Here is a 21745-nt window from a genome sequence, read left to right on the forward strand (position 1 = left end):
GTAGTTTTGATTTGTATTTCCCTGATGGCAAGTGATGCAGAGCATTTTCTCATATGCATGTTGGCCATGTCTATGTCTTCCTCTGTGAGATTTCTGTTCATGTCTTTTGCCCATTTCATGATTGGATTGTTTGTTTCTTTGGTGTTGAGTTTAATAAGTTCTTTATAGATCTTGGAAACTAGCCCTTTATCTGATATGTCATTTGCAAATATCTTCTCCCATTCTGTAGGTTGTCTTTGAGTTTTGTTGACTGTATCCTTTGCTGTGCAAAAGCTTCTTATCTTGATGAAGTCCCAATAGTTCATTTTTGCTTTTGTTTCTTTTGCCTTTGTGGATGTATCTTGCAAGAAGTTACTATGGCCGAGTTCAAAAAGGGTGTTGCCTGTGTTCTTCTCTAGGATTTTGATGGAATCTTGTCTCACATTTAGATCTTTCATCCATTTTGAGTTTATCTTTGTGTATGGTGAAAGAGAGTGGTCTAGTTTCATTCTTCTGCATGTGGATGTCCAATTTTCCCAGCACCATTTATTGAAGAGACTGTCTTTCTTCCAATGGATAGTCTTTCCTCCTTTATCGAATATTAGTTGCCCATAAAGTTCAGGGTCCACTTCTGGATTCTCTATTCTGTTCCACTGATCTATGTGTCTGTTTTTGTGCCAGTACCACACTGTCTTGATGACCACAGCTTTGTAGTACAACCTGAAATCTGGCATTGTGATGCCCCCAGATATGGTTTTCTTTTTTAAAATTCCCCTGGCTATTCGGGGTCTTTTCTGATTCCACACAAATCTTAAAATAATTTGTTCTAACTCTCTGAAGAAAGTCCATGGTATTTTGATAGGGATTGCATTAAACGTGTATATTGCCCTGGGTAACATTGACATTTTCACAATATTAATTCTGCCAATCCATGAGCATGGAATATTTTTCCATCTCTTTGTGTCTTCCTCAATTTCTTTCAGAAGTGTTCTATAGTTTTGAGGGTATAGATCCTTTACATCTTTGGTGAGGTTTATTCCTAGGTATCTTATGCTTTTGGGTGCAATTGTAAATGGGATTGACTCCTTAATTTCTCTTTCTTCAGTCTCATTGTTAGTGTATAGAAATGCCACTGACTTCTGGGCATTGATTTTGTATCCTGCCACGCTACCGAATTGCTGTATGAGTTCTAGCAATCTTGGGGTGGAGACTTTTGGGTTTTCTATGTAGAGTATCATGTCATCGGCGAAGAGAGAGAGTTTGACTTCTTCTTTGCCAATTTGAATGCCTTTAATGTCTTTTTGTTGTCTGATTGCTGAGGCTAGGACTTCCAGTACTATGTTGAATAGCAGTGGTGAGAGTGGACATCCCTGTCTTGTTCCTGATCTTAGGGGAAAGGCTCCCAGTGCTTCCCCATTGAGAATGATATTTGCTGTGGGCTTTTCATAGATGGCTTTTAAGATGTCGAGGAATGTTCCCTCTATCCCTACACTCTGAAGAGTTTTAATCAGGAATGGATGCTGTATTTTGTCAAATGCTTTCTCTGCATCCAATGAGAGGATCATATGGTTCTTGGTTTTTCTCTTGCTGATATGATGAATCACATTGATTGTTTTACGGGTGTTGAACCAGCCTTGTGTCCCAGGGATAAATCCTACTTGGTCATGGTGAATAATTTTCTTAATGTACTGTTGGATCCTATTGGCCAGTATCTTGTTGAGAATTTTTGCATCCATGTTCATCAGGGATATTGGTCTGTAATTCTCCTTTTTGGCGGGGTCTTTGTCTGGCTTTGGAATTAAGGTGATGCTGGCTTCATAGAACGAATTTGGAAGTACTCCATCTCTTTCTATCTTTCTGAACAGCTTTAGGAGAATAGGTATGATTTCTTCTTTAAACGTTTGATAAAATTCTCCTGGGAAGCCATCTGGCCCTGGACTCTTGTGTCTTGGGAGGTTTTTGATGACTGCTTCAATTTCCTCCCTGGTTATTGGCCTGTTCAGGTTTTCTATTTCTTCCTGTTCCAGTTTTGGTAGTTTGTGGCTTTCCAGGAATGCGTCCATTTCTTCTAGATTGCCTAATTTATTGGCGTATAGCTGTTCATAATATGTTTTTAAAATCGTTTGTATTTCCTTGGTGTTGGTAGTGATCTCTCCTTTCTCATTCATGATTTTATTAATTTGAGTCTTCTCTCTCTTCTTTTTAATAAGGCTGGCTAATGGTTTATCTATCTTATTAATTCTTTCAAAGAACCAACTCCTGGTTCTGTTGATCTGTTCCACAGTTCTTCTGGTCTCGATTTCGTTGAGTTCTGCTCGAATCTTTATTAACTCCCTTCTTCTCTTGGGTGTAGGATCTATTTGCTGTTTTTTCTCTAGCTCCTTTATGTGTAAGGTTAGCTTTTGTATTTGAGTTCTTTCCAGTTTTTGAATGGATGCTTGTATTGCGATGTATTTCCCCCTTAGGACTGCTTTTGCTGCATCCCAAAGATTTTGAACGGTTGTATCTTCATTCTCATTAGTTTCCATGAATCTTTTTAATTCTTCCTTAATTTCCTGGTTGACCCTTTTATCTTTTAGCAGGATGGTCCTTAACCTCCATGTGTTTGAGGTCCTTCCAAACTTCTTGTTGTGATTTAGTTCTAATTTCAAGGCATTATGGTCCGAGAATATGCAGGGGACAATCCCAATCTTTTGGTATCGGTTCAGACCCGATTTGTGACCCAATATGTGGTCTATTCTGGAGAAAGTTCCATGTGCGCTTGAGAAGAATGTGTATTCAGTTGAGTTTGGATGTAAAGTTCTGTAGATATCTGTGAAATCCATCTGGTCCAGTGTATCATTTAAAGCTCTCGTTTCTTTGGAGATGTTGTGCTTAGAAGACCTATCGAGTATAGAAAGAGCTAGATTGAAGTCACCAAGTATAAGTGTATTATTATCTAAGTATTTCTTCACTTTGGTTAATAATTGATTTATATATTTGGCAGCTCCCACATTCGGAGCATATATATTGAGGATTGTTAAGTCCTCTTGTTGAATAGATCCTTTAAGTATGATATAGTGTCCCTCTTCATCTCTCACTACAGTCTTTGGGGTAAATTTTAGTTTATCTGATATAAGGATGGCTACCCCTGCTTTCTTTTGAGGACCATTCGAATGGTAAATGGTTCTCCAACCTTTTATTTTCAGGCTGTAGGTGTCCTTCTGTCTAAAATGAGTCTCTTGTAGACAGCAAATAGATGGGTCCTGCTTTTTTATCCAGTCTGAAACCCTGCGCCTTTTGATGGGGTCATTAAGCCCGTTCACATTCAGAGTTACTATTGAGAGATATGAGTTTAGTGTCATCATGATATCTATTCAGTCTTTGTTTTTGTGGACTGTTCCACTGAACTTCTTCTTAAAGGGGAATTTTAAGAGTCCCCCTTAAAATTTCTTGCAGAGCTGGTTTGGAGGTCACATATTCTTTTAGTTGCTGCCTGTCTTGGAAGCTCTTTATCTCTCCTTCCATTTTGAATGAGAGCCTTGCTGGATAAAGTATTCTTGGTTGCATGTTCTTCTCCTTTAGGACCCTGAATATATCCTGCCAGCCCTTTCTGGCCTGCCAGGTCTCTGTGGAGAGGTCTGCTGTTACCCTAATGCTCCTCCCCATAAAAGTCAGGGATTTCTTGTCTCTTGCTGCTTTAAGGATCTTCTCCTTATCTTTGGAATTTGCAAGCTTCACAATTAAATGTCGAGGTGTTGAACGGTTTTTATTGATTTTAGGGGGGGATCTCTCTATTTCCTGGATCTGAATGCCTGTTTCCCTTCCCAGATTAGGAAAGTTTTCAGCTAGAATTTGTTCAAATACATATTCTGGCCCTCTGTCCCTTTCGGCGCCCTCGGGAACCCCAATTAAACGTAGGTTTTTCTTCCTCAGGCTGTCGTTTATTTCCCTTAATCTATCTTCATGGTCTTTTAATTGTTTGTCTCTTTTTTCCTCAGTTTCCCTCTTTGCTATCAACTTGTCTTCTAGGTCACTCACGCGTTCTTCCACCTCGTTAACCCTCGTCGTTAGGACTTCTAGTTTGGATTGCATCTCATTCAATTGATTTTTAATTTCTGCCTGATTAGCTCTAAATTCTGCAGTCATGAAGTCTCTTGAGTCCTTTATACTTTTTTCTAGAGCCACCAGTAGCTGTATAATAGTGCTTCTGAATTGGCTTTCTGACATTGAATTGTAATCCAGATTTTGTAACTCTGTGGGAGAGAGGACTGTTTCTGATTCTTTCTTTTGAGGTGAGGTTTTCCTTCTAGTCATTTTGCTCAGTGCAGAGTGGCCAAAAGCAAGTTGTATTGGGAAAAAGAGAAAAAGAGAGGAGAGAAAGAAGGAAAGAAAAGAGAAAGAGAAAAAAAAAGGGAAGAAAAAGAAAAAAACAAAAACGAAAAAAAAAAAAAAAAGAAGAAAAAGAGAAAGAAAAAGAAAGGAGAAAAAAAAGGGGATGGGGGAAGGAAACAAATCAAAAAGCAAAACAAAACAAAAACAAAAACAAAAACAAAAACTAACAAACAAAAAAAGAACCACCGGGGAGTATCTTCTGATTCTGTGTTCTTTAAGTCCCTTGGCTTCTCCTGGAAGTTGTCAGTCTAGCTGGTGTTCTGGGGGAGGGGCCTGCTGTGCTGATTTTCAGGTGTTAGCAGTTGGGGGAGCTGCTGTGCCCCTGCCTGGTGCAGGGCTCAATGGGGGTTGTTTACCCCGTGAGGCCGCAGGAGGAACAGCCCCAGTGGCGGGGCAGCTCTGGAAACCTGGATTCAGCTCCGGCAGGAACTCCGTCTGCAGGGCCTGGAGGCTCCGGGGCGGGGCCGCTGATCTGCTCAGCTGGGGCAGGAGCGTCCTCGCTGTCCTGGGCCCTCCCGGCCTCTGCCTGTCCCGGGGGAGGCGGGATCCTGGGCTGTGTCCCGGCGCCCTGTGCTCCGGGGCCTGCGCTGGTGGATTCGCGCTCCCGGCCCGCAGCCCCCTCCGCGGAGCCGCCGCCCGAGCCCCTTCAGCTGCTCCTGGTCCCGCCGGGTCCGCCGTGCGCGCTGCAGCCCTTAGGGAGCTCGGCGCACTCTCCTGGGCGCGCAGTTGCTGTTACTGTCCCCGGGAGCCCTCGGGCCTCCCCGCCCTCCTGGGTCCTGCTCCAACTCCCTGCGAGCCCCTTTCCGCCCGGGAAGGTCGGTGCAGCTCCTGCTCCTCCGGGACGGGGCTCTCCTGTCCTGGGGACGCTCGCCCCGGCCTCAGCCCGGCTCCTCGCGGGGCCCCTCCCCCTTGGGAGGCTGTTGTCTTTAGTTAGGGATAGTGTCAGAATCATCAGAGAGAGATGAGGGATTGAACGAAGTTGATTTTATAGACAGCGAGGGCCTTGTCTTCATGGCTGTGGGGTGGTGGTACAGCCTGTGTGCAGGAGGTAAGGAGTGAGAGGGTGGTGCCTCTAGGAAGGCAGCATGTGGGCCTGAGAAGTTGAACTGCAGAAAGAGAGAAATTGGACTAGTTGTGGGTGGCAGGGGAGAAAGGGCAGCAAAACTCTCCAGAGGATTGTTCTCCCAGGGGGATGGCTCAGGTGTGGGGGTGGCCTGGAGTGGGGAGACATGCTTGTGTGAAGGACGAGGAGATAGAGAAAAAAGATGTTTGGAGGAGGAAGAGGGGGTGAGGCAGAGAGACTGAGAGAAAATGTGTGGGTGTGTGTGTATTTTAAAGGCCAAATTTATTCTAGGCAAGCTATTTATTTAAGATTTGCATGCAAATGAAAACAACCAGGATATAAGCTCCTTAGAGGAGGGACTTTGAGGAGGAGAAGGGTTTACAGACCTCATTTCAGGCTGGAAAACATGCAGCCTTTCCTGCCAGGCAAAGGGCAAAGCTTAAGCTGGGAGGGGGTCTGGACGTGTGGAGAGGGAAGCATTATATTTTCCATGTCAGTGGTTGGGGATGTCAACTGTATACTTCAGAGCAGAGAGTGACACACAACCAGGGTAACGTGAAGCCGAGGCCACATCAAGAGTAGTTTGGAGGCCCTGAGAATGAAAATGGTCATGGTTCTTCTCTTAACCTCACGTGGTTTATTGCAAAGAAAAAAAGTTAATTTATAAAATCAGTGTTGAGAAGTCAATCAAGGTTCTGATTTTTCCCATGATGCTTTGATGCTTCTTTTGAAATAGAAATTGTGAATGCTTTCAGAAATTAACTTTTGGTGTCCTTGCTTTGTGAGGGACTTCCATCTGGATTTGGCTGGCCTGGAGAGTAGTCTGGAAGAGTGTACAAGACCTGCCGTCCCCAAAACTAGCCCTGGTGGAAGCTGCTGGCCCAGAGATTCCCCCCTTGCAGACTGTTTTCTGGGTGAGGATTTCCTCCAACCCCCAAACCCCTTGGCCAGACCTGCGTCTTGCCCAGCTGCCTGCTGACCTGTTTGAATATGCCTGAGGATTTATCTTGGGGATATTCTGTTTGTCTCTGACATGGGCTCCATCAGGGTTTGGAAGTTTTTGATTGGTTCCATGCTGCATCTCCAGAGCCTAGCCTAGTGGCTGGCAGATGGCACTCTCATATGCTGCATGGATGTAAGGATGCAGGGGGCATCGTAAGGGACACAGGTGTAGAAGGGGAGCAAAGAGGAACAACCTGGGGCATTTTACAAATTTGTAAATGGCTCTGTGGGGCAAGACTGAAGGAGTTCAGATAATCAGTGGCCCATTCCTTGAAAATGATTTCTGTGTCCCAAGGATGAAACAGAGGGGAAACAGGGTTTCATGGATCCTGGGTAGGTGGGTTTTTTTTCCCCTCTCACAAAGACTGGCAAGTTTATATTTCTGTTTGAAATGCAGAGTGAAACTGTGTACGTCCCTTTAAAGAAGTAGAATGCATTTACTTCCGCACAAGCCATATGGGACTTTGGAGTGGGTGTTCATGTGCCAAAATAAACCCATGGATTCGCAGCCATGAGCAGTGAGGCTGGAGCAAAGTTTCTCTTTCACCTTAGAAAACCTGAATTTATTTTAAACAACATAAAACTGGTGTAGGCCTATTACAGAAAATTGGGAAAACACAAAAAAGGCAGTCTTGTTGAGTGAAATTTGCAGAACTTCAGTGGGTATGGGTGGTGGCTCCAGGGATGACCCTGGAGATGGTGGTTGACTGGAGGCTCGACGACAGTTGTGGGGCAGCTCCCAGAGCCAGGCTGTCTTCCGAAGGCTGCTGGTTCCGGGTTGGGCTTGGGGTGGAGTCTGTGCTATCAGACTGTCCCTGTAACTCTACATTATAGTATCTGAGTTTTTCTCTGATCCCCTCAAACGACTTGGTCTCTCCTTGGGAGCAAAAAGGCAGACTTGTGTTCTTGCAAAGATCATCTACTTTCTCTAACACCAGCAGCTTCTGCGGGGTATGCAGGAACCATAGGGGAGGACACAGATGTCATAATCAACCCTGAAGGCCAACATGGCTTATTCTTTGCTCCATACTAGGCCCTGTGCTGGGGATTTGGTGGTGAGTAAATTAGCATGATGCTTGTCCTCATAGACAGTTTAGTTTATGGCAGTTTAGTTTACGCATATCCTCATGCCTCACTGTGGGATGCGGGCCTGCTTGCCTCCCCCCGTCCCCCCCTCCCCCCACCCAGTCTAGTCTTGCCCCACCCAGTTCTTTGGGGAGGGGTCCCTGTCACCTTCACTGACCCACTCCGGAATCACTAGAGGTCTTCTTGGTTGTCCTCTGTTACTCTGCCCCTTAATGCAGATGTGGGGTTTGAAGGGAGCAGCACAGAGTCTGTGTAGAGGTGGGTAATGGAGTCCGGCCGTCCTTGGCCTGCTAGTGATGAGTGAGGGAGGTGGGTGATGGAGGCCAGCAGCTTGGGCTTGCCTGCCCCCTCCCCCACCCCCACCCTCAAGACCCTATATCTGCCCGGTGAGTCTCTTTCTGTCATCCTCTCAGGCAATCTGTGACCTTATTGTACCTCCTCTTCTCCCTCTCATTAAGCTTGAACCAGGAAGCTTCCAGAAGCACACACAAAAGGGGCTCTTAGAGCCTAAGCTAGTACCCTAACCATGAGATTGACATCACAAGAAAGACCCAAGACCTAATCAAAGGAACTAACGCTGACACTGGCTTCTCAGACAGTGGTCAGGAGAGGATTTGGGGGGAATAGTTTGTTTATAGGGGAACCATGGATATAAAATGGGGAGGCCTGCAGGATAAATATTGCTTACAACATACCAATTGCCTCAGAAATTCAGCCGGAAGGAGGCATTTCAAGAATCTCCGGAGTTCCTTGCCTCCTTCACAGCACACAGCGTAGCTGTGACCAACCCAAATCTCAGCGAGGATTTCCTTAAATAACTCTGTCTCCAAGATTCTGCTTCATCCATACAAACCATTAAAACATTTAGAGACTCTACCATTTTGGCCTGTAAATCTTACTTTACTCATTGTCCTGTACCCAGAACTAATCAAAAACAATTTTTCCCATTTATGTTTTCTAAGGAGTTTTGAGAAATACAGCTCCTGGGTTCCTCACTAAATAGCGCTGTGTGGCCGCGCTCTGCTTGCCAGAGACAGAAGGGGCATTTCCAGTGAATCACGAGTCCTGCTTGTTCGGAACAGCTGTGACTTCAAATGTTCTATCCCAACAGTCAGACCCACAAGGTTTCGAATTTTGGTTTTGAAAATATATCTTTACGGCTGGGAGGCTGTTAGTTTTTTTGTAGGGACAAGGATTTCATTCCAGTTTCAGACTCCCCAGAGGAAATTAGAGGCAGTACCACTTCCATTCCAGAAATTGCTGTGAGATTTCACACAGGGAAAGTGAGACGTGCCCTTTTCATTTATTATTTTTTTCTTCTATAGTTACTGCATTTTCCTTCTTTCTTTCTTTTTCTTTTTCTTTCTTTCTTTTTTTTTTTTTCCTGAAGGACAGGGACTTTGGTGAGGCTGCACCGCAATAGTAGTTCCATTCAGACACCAACTTAAAAAATGAAATAAGATTCCTGGACTAGCTGAGTTCGAATCAAATTTCTTTGGGAAGGAAGCTTCCTCCCTTGGTCAGTATGTCAGCTTTCACTTGAATGTGGGCTCTCTCACTGGGGTGGTGGCCGGTACAGGCATTGGGGCTGACTTCCAGCGGTCAGTAGATCCATTCCTGGACTCTATGTTGTGTTCACAGAATGGATGTCGGTTTGGAAATTCTGTGACTCCATTAGGACCTTGAATATTCTCTCTACATCTTCTGTTCTGTTTTTTTTCCTTTTCAAATTGATTATATAAATATTTTTACAATAAAATTTGAAGAAAGATAAGGTGTTTTTTCCAGAAAAAAATATAATTATTACCAAATGTTATCATCATTTTTATATATATCTTTCTGGTCATTTCTAAGAGTGTGACTTTTTGTTAGCTTTCAAAACACAGTTAAATTCCCTATGGTAAATGCAATTTTCATTGTAACCTTTTTACTAAACATTATAACATAATTAGCAATTAATATTTGTTATCAACTATTCTTGATTACTAATCATTACTTACTTAAATGTTCCTCTACTGAGGGTCATTCACACTGCTTCCATTATTTTAAGAAACCTGTACTGAATGTCGTTGTGCCCACCATTTTACAACATCTAGGATCGTTTTTAGGACGATGTATTCCTAGAGCTCAAAATTTGATATTCTGTGGGTGATAGGTGCTTTACTGATGCTTTAAATACTATTTTTTTAAAGGCCATGTTTAACAATTTGTAATTCCTACCTAAAAAAGTTTTTTTTTTTTTTTTTTTTTTAAGACTAAGAATCACAGTGACATAGAATTCCATGACTGAATATGTAAAGACCTTGATTGTCCATTCATCCTTGTGCTGGAAAGACTCTTTCCAAGGAGAATGCTTTCTTGGCCAGGTGGCTCTACCCCTTGGAATCCCCAAGCCCTCCTGCATGTCAGTTGAAGCCAATGCATAAGACTCTGTCTAAACAGACAGCTTTACTGTCCAGCTATCAGTCAGAGAGTGTAATCACAAATTCTGCAGTCCAACTCCTGTCAAAGGTCTGGTGTGGAGAATAACCTTCAGAGGATTGCTTGGAGCATGTTGCTATGGGCTGAATGTTTGTGCCCCTCCAAAATTCATATATTGAAATCTGAACTCCTGATATGATGGTATTTGGAGGTGGGGCCTTTCAGAGGTTATTATAATTAGATGAGGTTATGGGAGTGGAGCCCCCATAATGGGTTTAGTGCCCATATAAGAAGAGAAAGAGAAGCCAGACCCTCTTCTCTCTGCCATGTGGGGACACAGTGGCAAGGCAGCCATCTACAAGCCAGGAAGAGGGAAGAGGGCCCTCCCCAAGAACCAAATGTGCCTGTGCCTTGCTCTCAGACTGTCCAGCCTCCAGAGCTGTGAGAAACAATTATTTGTTGGTTAACCCACCCAGTCTTGGTATTTTGTTAGAGCGGCCTAAGCTAAGACAGACATACAGACCTCCCATTCTTTTAGGCCTTCATTTTATCCTTGGATCTAGCTGGACCAGACCTATCTTATTCTGGGCCCTTTCAATGACTTTTTTTTTTTTTTTTTTTTTTTACAGATTTTATTTATTTAATCATGAGATATACAGAGAGAAAGAGAGAGACAGAGACATAGGCAGAGGGAGAAGCAGGATCCCTGCAGGGACTCTGATTCAGGACTCAATCCCAGGACCATGACCTGAGCTAAAGGCAGATGCCTCAACCACTGAGCCATCCAGGCGTCTCTAAAATGACTTTTTGAATTGGGTTTGGAATATTGCTCTCAGCTTCCTTGGGGGAGGGGATGCTCCAGAAACTGGCAGGACAGGAGTACGTTCTCTGTAGTTCTCTATAACACTTCACACAGAGTCCTTCACAAGATTTCTTATATATAGGCCACAGTCCCAGGAGCAGCTTCACTTCTGCTTAGGCACCATCTTGTTTTTCATCGATTATAGACAGTGTTGCTTAATTAGCCAGAGTTCTTCCCAAAGCCAAACTCTCAGTTCCTCCTCAGCAATAGTATAAAACCTCTACAGTCTAGATTATCCAAACTGGATAATTAGGTGTGCCAAACATTTGCTTTTTCATTTTCAATATATTTATGGAGAATTTTACTAGTAAGAAATCTAAGGAAAAACCATTTTAATTTCAGTGCAAATGTATATTTTGTGTTTGTTCTAGTATTGCTTTTGTTAAATGCTTACATGGGGAAGGGGACCTCTAAAGGCCTTAATTTGGCTTGACCTTATGGTCACTCTTTTGGACTGACTTTAGCTCTGCCTTTATATTGTCTTTATTTTGCCAAAAATTGTTTATTTATGTAGTTTGATTTGCTGAAAATAAGCAGTTTTATAAGCTACATTCAGTAATTTTGGGAATTAGATGAGATATAAGCATATCCCATAAAGAAAAATGTAATTTTTTAGGTCAAAAAATGTGAATGCTTTTGAGCCTATTAACACATGCGGCTGAATGAACTTTGCTCTTTCCCTCATTACTTCCTAGGATGGTCATCTATTGTTTTCTTCACTTTTAGGCTGGAACTAAGATGGGAAGCCACTGAGTACCAGTGGAGCTGGTACTAGTGGGTCTTAACAAACATTTAGCAATGAAGTAAGTGGTTTAGTGTTCACTTGACTGGAAGGCAGAATGAATGCAAGACAAATTTTTTTTTTTTTTTAATGCAACTCCCTTTTCTCTCTGTGGCAGGTTGAATTCTCTTGGAAGCCAAATCCGAGACAGCATGCAGGATGCTTCTTAGGAAGTGCTCTTGGGATCCACGCCTATGGAAAGCAAGGGAAGGAGACAGGACCAGGTAGAGGGAGAAGTTGGGTTGTGATGCAATCTTGATGAAGTCCTCAAGATGGTTCCACAGCAGCTCTGAAGCTAGGCAACTCTTCAGAGTTGTCCCAAATTGGGATGAAAGGCCCTAGAGGATCAGTCAATGGAGCTAGCTGCTCACAGAAGGCAAGGCAATGCCTTCCTGGCCTTCAGCAAGGCAATGGCCAAAGGAGGGTGACAGCTGAGGTTGGTCTGCTCAAAAGCACTCCAAGCAGGTGGGGAATGCATTGGTTAGTCCTAGGGGTATCTGGACAGAGTATCACAGTGTCCAGCACTTTCTCTTTGGCAATGGGAGCCTTTGGACATCATTTGGTTTGGGGTGTTGCTGGGCATGTGAGTGTTTCCTTGCAAGTGAATTTAGCCTGCATTTGTGAGTGTTTTCCCTATTGTCAGTGCTTGGTACCATTGCCACCTGCGATTTAGGAAATCTGCATTGTGGTTAGCCTTCTAATTTTATAATTACCTTTCCAGAATAATAACCCCATCCAGGTGTTTAGTAACACAAAACAGCAAGGGAAATTAATTTCAATTAGAAGGGGAAAAATACAAATTGAAGTGAGGTTGTGGAAAGAAAAAACTCCAACATGCGTTTCTTTGAGTGTATTTCATTTTAAATCCCTGCAATGCGACTGAACCATTGGCAGGGCACCCTTTAAAGACCGACATTTAAAAAATACATGATTATGGAATTTGGAGCTGTTCTGGCTGCCCAGTAAGCATCTGGATATAAAAGGGGTAGAGGGAGAGAGAGGGAGAGAGAGTGCGAGTGACAGAGAGGGGGTGGGCTGGGCAAGAGCTTCAAAGGAGGTACTAGAGACAGAAAGAAGTATTCTTCTTTTGTGTTTTCACACTTAACTTTTTTCTTGGCATGAGAACATGAGCTTTGTAAAATGATTTCAAGTTAGTTTCAGCATTTTGAAAGGACATGGAGGGGCCTGGAGGGGACTCATGGGCTTCTACTGGAGAAAAAATGTAAGGGGTTTTCTTGTCCTCTCCATGTCCTTTGGGTCTTGGATCTTGTTTTCTCTGGCTGGCTTGGCAGAGTTTGAGAGGAAGTGGTTTACCGTTGGCTATGGGGAGCCCTTCTCTTGGGGAGATGGCAAAACTGGCAGGCAGCAAGACAAAGATAAGTTCATAAAGAAAAAGGGAGCAGGGAAGAAGGATTTTTCTGGTTTCTTAGCCAAGACCCATATCACCAAGCAGTGGCTGGTCCTGGGGCTCCTGGAAATGGCAGTGCGGCACGGGTAGCATGTGAAGGCTTTGGCCCCTGCTTAGTATTGCAGGTGAATTCACCTATTTGTAGCTGGAGAGCTCAGGAAAGCTCAGCACAGCCGTGGCCTGTTGATGTTCTTTTAAACAGTTAAGTCTCTGGGAGGCTTGCCACACTATCGCGAAAACAATTACACAGCCTTCTTTTTCGGAGAGAATTTTTCTGACTTTCCTATCTGAGATAGGAAACCGAAAACTGTTTCTCAGATTGATTTTTCTGGGTCTACCCCAAATGTTCCATTATAATATTAGTTCACCCATCATGAGAGGTGAGCTGACATGGGGAAAGTGGCATTAAGGGTGAAAGGAGCCCGGCTGCTCTAACCCTCCAAGGTTAACACTGACGGCTGAGAGTGGTCTGCCTGGAAAAACACACTTGTGACTCATGCAGGGGAAGAGCCCCATTAGCTGAAGATTTTCTGCCTGACTTGAGCTTCCTCATGCTTTTGAAAGGGGCAGGAAGCCCAGTTTTGTGTCTGTACAGATTCCTCCATTTTTGATTCTTGCTATTATTACTTTAGGAGTTTAAGATTATAGCTTTGCCTTTTTAGAGCTCTTTACACTCTTGTGCACCGATCTGCAGAACAGGGGCACTGGGTATCTCTAGTGCTATTAATACACTTTAGGTATTTTCTAGGGGGAGAAGTCATAAGAAACCGTTGGACTGCATTTACACCACCTGTAATTTTTGCGACTCCTTCCTGCCTTATTATTCACAGGCACGTGAGAAAGGATGAAGTCTATTTTTCTAGTTACTCAGAATATCCATCATTGTCAGTCATGATTTAATCGAATTTAAAGACTTGGGCTTCTAGGTGCTTAGTTCTGCTATTTTTTTTTTTTTAATGAACTAAGTGATTAGTTAAACTAGCCTTATCCTAAAATCTAGATTAATACTTCCTTTCAGGCATCACCTTGCATTTTCATCTTAATTCACTTATCCAAAAAATATTTTTGAATGTTTACTTTTTACTGGGACTTGTATATGTCTTGAACTTGCCATACACTTGGGACTTCAGACTCACATGGCATCTGGTAGACTTTGAGCCTCTACAGCTGCTAGTTACAAATTCCCCAGGAACACTTTTTTGAATAGCAATGGTTTCTTTGCTCAGTTGGGAATTTTCTAGCATTTTCCTAGACCAATCTCAGGTGGCACAAGAGAAGAGCTGTCCTTAGAATGTGTCGCCTCACTTCCTGGTGGTATCGTGAAGTTATTGCATCAAGACCAAAGACATTAACTTACTGGCAATACCTTAGCTGTTACTTGCTGTACAATTCCATATACATCCCTTGTGGTAAATGGTCTCTGAAAGAGGACACACTGAGCCCTGGAACAATAAGCTTTCTGAGTTGAAGTAACTTTATAAATGAGCAAACAGCAGCCCAGAAAGGTTGAGAACTCTGCTGAAGATCACACAGGGGTGAATGAAGACCTCTGATCTCCCAACCCAGACTTGTGTGTAGTGTAGTTCACATTCTTCTTCCTCAAAATTAATTTTACAAAAACTTCTAGAAGTGACAACTTACCAGAGCTTTTCTATATTATTAGTTGCTCTTACTTTGTCATTTTCCCCCTTCTTATATCTTCCTGAGTAGTTCTTCTATCTTAAATTGCACAATGAAGCTCATACATTTGGAATCTTCCTCTATTTCTAATATACACACTTAAGAGTATCAAAGTCTCATTTACATACTATGTCAGCCAACTTCTGTAACAGTATTTTGACATGTGGAATTTTGTCATTTTTTTCTAAAGATCTTATTATGTACATATGATTTGTCCTTTGACCCTTAATATACTTGAAAGTATGTTTTAAAAATCTAAATATATGGGTTATTTGGGATTATCTTTGTGTTATTAATTTCTAATCTAATTACATTGTAGTCAGAGATCACGGCCTCTATGGTTTTCATTCTCTGGGATTTATAGTAAACTGCTTTGCAACTTTTTATGTGATCTATTTTTATAAATCTTTCATGCTGCTTAAAAAAGAATATGCTTTGTCTAATTGTTGGAAATAGCATTTTATATAGAGTCATTAGATCAAGTATTTTAATTGTGTTCTATATCTTCACTAATTTTTTATTTGCTTAATTTGATACCGAGGCATGCATATTAAAACTCCTATTATGATTGTGGATTTGCCAATTTTTCTTTGCAATTCTGTAAATGTGTGCTTCACATATTTTGAAGCTGTGTTGTTAGCAAAAAAATGCAGAGTTTAGTCATGGAGCCAGACTGCCTGGGTTTGAATCATGGCTATGCTATTTGCTAGCTCTGGACCTTGGGGAAGTGATTTATCACCTGTAATTCAGTATTCTTATCTGTAAAATGGGCTATGCTGTGAAGATCGCTGTGAAGATTAAATAACTTAGTATGTGTAAAAACCACTGAGAACAGTGTCTGACACATTGTAAGTGCTTCATAAGTATGAATTATTATTCTTACTGGTGAATTGCTTCTTTTATCCTTACATGAGGATTGTATATCTCTATCTACATGGATATATTTCTATATCTGTATTTTTTAGTCTTCCTTTTAGACTTTTATGCTGCTATACCAGTCATTTTCTCCCTCCTTAGTTGGATATGCCCAGAATGTCTTTTTTCATCCATGTGCTTCTAACATTAATATGTCATTATGTTTCAGGTGAGTCTTTGATAAATAGCATATGACTAGATTTATAAATACTCAGCCTGAGAAATTCTGTTTTTCTTTAAATTAATTCATTAGGTCCAATTAATTTATATGATTATGAATGTGTCTGAAGTTGTATCTATCATCTTATATAGTGTTTCCTATTTATCATGCTTTTTCTCTGCCTTTTTTCCTTTCCTACTTTCTCTTAGGTTAATAAAATATTCTTTATTGCCCTTTTTAAGCTTCAGCTGTGTTTGAAATTTATTCATTCTATTTCTATTCTTTTATTAGTTAGATTTTAATTTTTAAGATGCATGGTTAATTAAAACACCAACTGCAACAACAACCTTATCCTGAATAATTCAAGATCTTTAGAACATTTTAATTTTGATCTTTCCTATTCTTATACCTATGTTTCTTTTTTATAGTATTTTAGTTCTACCGGTTTTGGATACAACAAAAGTCATTATTTTTGTTATTAATTTTATTTTTCATTTAGTGCTTACATAGCTTTACCCATATATTTACCAGTTTCCTTGCTTACCCTTGCTTCTTATATCCCACTCCTGACTTAGGATTCACTCTCTCGTTTCTTGAATTATTTCCTTTAATATATATTTCTGTTATGACAGGTGAATTTTCACTTCTGAGGCTTTTGTCTGATAATGACTATTTCCCCCTTTTCCTTGAGTCATGTATTACCTGCATATAGAACTCTGGGATGATATTTATTTTCCCTTAGTCCTTTAAAGGTATTGGTCTATTGTGTTCTGTCTTCTGTTGTCACCGGTGAGAAGTCAGTTGTCAGTTCATTGTTGTTACAGATGATCTATTTTTTCTCAAGTCTCTTTTTATCATGTTTCTTTTTGACTTTGATGTTCTGGAATTTCACTAAATGGCCCTACAGTTAGGGTTTAAAAACGTATAATTTTTAGAGCTCATGATACTTTAGCTAAGGATTCATGTCTTTAATTAATTTTGCAAGAGTCTCGGTGATTATCTCTTAGAATATTGCTTTTCTCCTTTTTAAAAGTTCTGTTTGACATTTTCCACATCTTTGTCTCATTAATTTCATCTCTCTTCTCCAATTAATTAAATTTTAAGTTATGTTTAATGTTTTGTTGATCTCGACAGTGAAATTTTAATTTCCGAAAGTTCATTTTCCAATTCTTTTTCACAGTTTTCTGCTTCTTTTTTTTTTTTTTTAAAGATTTTATTTATTTATTCATGAGAAACAGAGGGGTGGGGGCAGAAACACAAGCAGTGGAAGAAGCAGGCTCCATGCAGGGAGTCCGACGCGGGACTGGATCCCGGGTCTCCAGGATCATGTCCTGGGCTGAAGGTGACGCTAAACTGCTGAGCCACCCAGGCTGCCCTCTGTTGTTTTCCATATGATTTTCTTTATCTCTAATCATTTTAAAGATAATCAATAATCTAGGAGTCCTCTAACATTAGTCTTTTTTCACAAGTTCTATTATGCCCATTTTTTGTATATACGGGGTCACTGTCACAGTGATTAGCTAGTGTGGCTTGTAATTTTGAATTGTGAGCTCATCTGCAGCAGAGATTTTTTTCTTCTTCTTTCTTTCTTTCTTTCTTTCCTTTCTTTCTTTCTTTCTTTCTTTCTTTCTTTCTTTCTTTTTCTTTCTTTCTTTCTTTCTTTCTTTCTTCTTTCTTTTTTTCTTCTTTCTTTTTTCTTTTTTCTTTCTTTCTTCTTTCTTTCTTTCTTTCTTTCTTTTTTTTTTCCCTGTGGAAAATCTGTGTGTGTTGGATTATGAAAGAATTACTACAGAGTGGGTTTTCATTTGATTGAGCTAGTCCTCTCTTTTATGAAGATGATAGATTTTCTATGGTCTGGTGTTAGGGAGAGATTTCTGTTTTGCCCTACACCTTCTTTGGGTCCAAAGTCATATCTGCCATTCCTATGGAACTATTAAGACACATGATCAATAATACTTGTGTTCATTCTGACATTCCTTTGGAGTGTCATGATATTGACACATGGCTTTATTTTGCCCCTCTGTTTTTGGATCCGAAGAATTTCTCCTTTCTTTTAATTTATATAATGTATTTAATTTTTGTGTGGTTGTACTAATTGGAGGTAGGAGGAGGGCTGTGTTAGCCCAGGCTATCACATTTCCAGAAACTAAAGTCCTGAAATTTATTTTTTAGTATGGAAACATTAAAAAAAAATTAGAAAAGCAATGATAAATTAAAGAAAATAGTTATAATGTACATGCAATAGGATATCTTTAATAGAAAAAAGAGATCTATAAGTCCATGAGAAAAGTTAAATTATGCAATAACAAATTGGATGATTTTAATAATAAAAGTATGAGAAAAATTAACATTTGTGGTAATCAAACAAATACAAATTCAAATAATGAAATACTTTATTTTGTCTATGAGATTGAAAAAACTAAATATACTATGTCAAGGGTTGTTTAAAACATGAAATATGAGCACTCTTAAAGACTGTTGATGGCAGTACCGAGAGTAATTTTTTGGAAGGAAAATTGGGAAATGTGAATGAAAAGTCTCAACTTTTAGAGTGATCTTTGGCACTATCACTTCTAGGATTTTTTTATTAACAAATTCCTTAGGTACGTTTATGAAGTTTTATGTAATAAGATGAAGTATTATTAACAATGGTGAGTAATTAAAACTCCTCAAATATCTAAGTAAGAAAATCATGGTATATCCATACAATGAAATAAAATAATTCATTAAAATAATAACAGAAAATGTTCACTAAAATTAAAAATGTTTAACATAATTTTTAATTAAAACTAGATAACAAACTAAGAGATAGAGTGGAATCCACATTCATCTTTACTTATTTGTATTTATGTACTCTTAAAAAAATCTAGAGGAGGCAAATGCCAATATATTAACTTGGTTTTGGCAGGGTGGGTGATTCTTATTTCTCTTTTCTATTTTTAAAAGCTTGCACTTCACATATTGTTTCTATAATTGAATGAGGTTAATTATTACAGTATATCTATAGAATGAATTTTTTTGTGGCTGTTAAAATCTGTGATTCTGAAGAATATGTTACAAGAATATGTTCTGCTTAGAAAATAATATTGACATAAAGCAAAGCATGATACAAAGAATAAGTGATGAGGACTAAAGGGTACATTTCTAGTTATACAATTAATAAGTCATGGAGATGAAAAGTAGAGCATAGGAAATATACTCAACAATGTGATAATGTTGTGTGGTGACTACACTTACAGTAAAAAAACAACAACACAGTAGGCTTTCTATATGATGGAGTATATGAAAATGCAAATATGCCCATAGAATGAAATATTACATATATTAATATTATTTGTTAAGTTAATCATTAATGTTAATAATGGTTATTTTTAGATGGTGGGTATATTGGTGGCTTTTCCTTCTTCAATTTTGAACAATGTCCATGCATACTTGTATGAATCATGAACTGAGAGGGCTGGGAGAGGCCAGTAATCCTGTGATAGAAGGGTCAGGGTAGGGAGACAGGCCTGTGGGTTTGTCTTCTACAAGACTGGCTGCATCCTTCCTGGGAGTCCTGTAACCTTAAAGGATTCAAGCTTTTTGCAGTTTCCATTTGCAAATGAATGAGATTAGTCTTCTTAGAGAATATTTGGAATGAGAGTTGCAAGAACATATGAAAAGTGTAAAAAAAACCTTCTCTTTTCTTTTCTTTTCTTTTTTTTTTTTTAATGCCCTGGTAAACTCACCTTACCCCAAAGGTTTGTGGAAGCTGTGAAGGTAGGTAGTAGTAACTTGGGTAAGTGGTCCAGGACATTGTTGCCCTGGGGTTTGTTTAGATCAGCTCTGGAGGGTTCAGGGCGACAGGAGGGCTCCACGCACAGCAGGACACTGGGATTTAAATAAAACACATAATTTGATTGCATATTCAACTTTTCTGAGATGGCAGCTTTCCGGAGGTCTGAGAATTCTGAGAGTGTAGCTCACAGAGTTGCTCCACAAAGTTGGCAAGCGTAAGACTGGACAGAGCATCTGTGAGGGACCCTGGGAAAGACTCTGTACCTATTAGGCTAGTGAATTTATTAACCCTGGCAGCTCTCCACCCACAGAGGTGGTTAATTCACCCGATTTTGGGAGCTGTGTGGTGGAATGGGGGTTGTGGGACAAGCCCACCTTGGTGAACACTTTGAACCATGAAACGTATTTTGAAAAGTTGAAATTTCTAACTTGTGAGCATTTCTAATCATTGGTAAAGAGCTGCCAGGCTTCCTTTCGTGATTACATTTGACATGAGTACATTTACCTTTTGAATTCAAATGATGCTATTAATCTGCTTACAAATGAGGATGTTCTTAAACATTTGTCTGGCAACTTTATGGTTTAGAGCACTCCTTATAAATGCTCAGAAATCACAGAAGAGAAACTTTCTCTACCCTAATTAAATTATCAATAGTTGTAGAGGCTGGTATGCTTGTAAGGAAATCAGCAGAGAGCTGCCCCCAGCTCGGGACCCTTGTGGGTGTGCAGAGCTCTGGTGGGAGCAGTTCACAGCAGGGATGCCCATGGAAGCAGACAGAGTGGGAGTCAGGCCCAGCAGGGCACAAGCAGAGGCTATCAGTAAACAGAAGCAGGTCAGTCTGCCACTGTGGGTCTTGGGGGGCTCCCAGGGTGGGATGGTCTGAGATTTGCTCTGGACCTCCTGGTGCTCTCTGGAGATCCATCGCTGGTCACAAAGCTTCTAACACATATGGTTAGAGTATATTCTCTTCTTTACCAACAAGCACTACAAAGAAAGTCAAAATCTTCCTATTCTAGGCAGCAGAAGGCATAAGAAATATTCAATATTAGTAAACTGGTGAGAATTTACGGGGTGTCTTTGAAGTTCTCATTTGTATTTTCTTCACATTGAAACTGTGCCTTAGACAAAATCATGTTGGTTATGCAGAATTAAGAAGTGGATACACCCACGTGTTTGGCACACATGGGGTTTTTATTTTGCAATCTGTTTAATCTTTTTGCATATTCCAAGGGAGGCACACTGTAGGGAGTACATGTGTATCTTCGACTTGCAGTCAAATTATAAAAAAAAATCTAGGTCCAGAGTTTGAAAATATAGGAATAAAAATACTTGAAAAAAATTGGGATAACAAACTCAAGAGGAAAGAGTGTCAGTTTCCTTTTAATTTTCTTGCAATGTGTATAGAATTTCTAAGGCTTAACTCATAGTATCTCCATGTTACAGTGAAGACTACAGGGACACATGCCATTCTATTTCACATGAAGCTGAAAATTACGTTTCAATTAAAGGTTTATGTTATGTTATTTGGTGCCACCTTGCTCATCATGGACATCATCATCATCCATGATTTAATAACTTAAAATAAAGATGTGAAATTTTTCTTTGGACTATAGCATCACTTAACAGGAAGGAAAAATAGCATATTACCAAATGATTTGAAGACATCCTGTCTCTCCCATTAATTCATTTATTTTACTTATTTTATTCTCTTTAGTGTCGCTTTTCTAATTCCATTCTCTGTCCATAAGAAACTATTTTAGGATTTTACAGTGTATCCTTTTGTCTGTTGCCACAACTTCTATTCTCTGGATTATTGTTTTATGAACTTGTAGTTTAAGTTTATATAAGCAGTGTTTTGGAATAGATCCCAATCAGTTCCTTACTTTTTTCACTAAGCCCGCTTTTGAAAGACCCACCTATATTTGACATTTGCATTCTATCCATTGCTGCTGATGCTGTGTTTTACTCCATGGAACACTTCCCTTTATTGTACTTACCCACTTGGGCAATGATGGACATTCAGGTGGCCTCAGGTGGGAGCATTTATCCAGAAGTCGAGTTTTTCCAGTCTTAAGTGAAGTAAAATGATATTTGATTGTTATTTTAATTTGTGCTCTCTGAATGATTGAATTTGAGTATCACTTCAACAACAGTATTTTGAGTTTCCTTTGGCATAAGTTCCCTGATTCATATTTCTGTCCATTTCTTTGCTGGGATTGCTATCTTTTTCTTCCTG

The sequence above is a fragment of the Canis lupus genome, chromosome 23, assembly GCF_011100685.1.
Source record: "Canis lupus familiaris isolate Mischka breed German Shepherd chromosome 23, alternate assembly UU_Cfam_GSD_1.0, whole genome shotgun sequence".
Classification (NCBI taxonomy): Eukaryota; Metazoa; Chordata; class Mammalia; order Carnivora; family Canidae; genus Canis; species Canis lupus.